Here is a 1,451-nt window from a genome sequence, read left to right as displayed (position 1 = left end):
CGATGCTGCAATCGGCGACCTAAAAGCTACAATCAACGACGACAAAAGCTTCAACCAGAAGACGTTGGCGCGCCACCGGAGAGCAGCGGCCGCATCCTGGGACGGAGCAAGCCACAACTGGAGCTGCGACAGGGGCTCACAGGAAGTTGCAACCGGCGACCAAGTTTGCTGGAACCGGCAGGGAGTTTTGCTGGAACCACCCCCAAAAATGCTACCACCAGAGTTCGTCCTGCTGGAACATCGACATTTTTGCTACAATCGTAGCCTGTTTTTGCTACCACCAGTGACTTTTTTTGCTACATGCATGCACTGCGGTGTTGGCCGATGGCGGCGATGCATTTCTTTTGCTGCAACCGAAATGCTACCATCGCTTTTTGTTTTTGCTGGAACCAACGCCCACATTTGCTACCATCAGCTTTTGGTTTTGTGCGGAAAAACATATCGTTTGCTGCAAATCCATCTCCTGGTCACTACTTCCGTCAGTCGTTGTGGTAGCAAAAAAGCTCGCCGGTAGAAGCTTTTTGTCTTGTCGGGTGCAACAAATGAGGCGGACGCCAGCGTCGCCACAGAAAACACTCCAGCCGATGCACCAAAACTACATGCTGGTTCCAGCTTTTTATTTGCCGGTTGCAGCTAAACAAGAAACTGGTGTTGCAATCGGCAGCGACGATCGTCGATGATTTCACCCGTAAGTGGGAAATGCTTCAACCTGCATAGGAAAAGCTTCATCCTGCGGTGGACAAAGCTTCAACAGGCATGAGGGAAAAGTTTCAAACAGTGGAAGAAAACTTCAAGCATGAAAAAGCTTCAACTTGGTGGTGCAAAAGCTTCAAGCGACGGCGGGAAAAGCTTCAAGTGGCATGGGGGGAAAGCTTCAACCTGCGAAAAAGCTACAACCATAGTGTGTGGGAGTTGCAACCGTGAACTATTTTTGCTGGAACCAGTGACCACGGCGAGCGAGAGGTGACCATGGCGAGCACGACGGTCACCGCGGCGAGCGGGAAACCATGAGGGTGGTGAGCTGGGACTCTGGTCAGGAGGTGCTGAAACCCGTGTCTCTGTGTTCTGGAACTGTTACTACGGCGAACTGCGAGGTTGGATCGGTGTTTTATGCTGGAACCGTGGCTGCCTGGCGAGGATGGCAAGCAGCGGCTAGCTTGGGAAAGAAGTGGAAGGGAGCGGCGGCAAGCAAGTGGCGGCGCGCCGGCGCGGGGTCGTTGGGGTGGATATTACGGGCGCTGACGGGACGGGGAAAGAAGTGAAAGGCGAGAGACAGGGGAAGGAAAAGATGCGGAAGCCAGATCAGATGGCTGCGCTTCGCTGCATCGGGTGGCTACGGTGCGACCGGCCCAACTATTGGGCCGGCGTGCCGGCGCCTAATACTGTCCCAAAAATTATTAGGGCTTAGGTAGTAGAGCGTCGTGGGTCTTGCTATATATGGCCAGTTTTTT

This window comes from Triticum dicoccoides, chromosome 3A (assembly GCF_002162155.2).
Source record: "Triticum dicoccoides isolate Atlit2015 ecotype Zavitan chromosome 3A, WEW_v2.0, whole genome shotgun sequence".
NCBI lineage: Eukaryota > Viridiplantae > Streptophyta > Magnoliopsida > Poales > Poaceae > Triticum > Triticum dicoccoides.
This window is presented reverse-complemented; position numbering follows the sequence as displayed.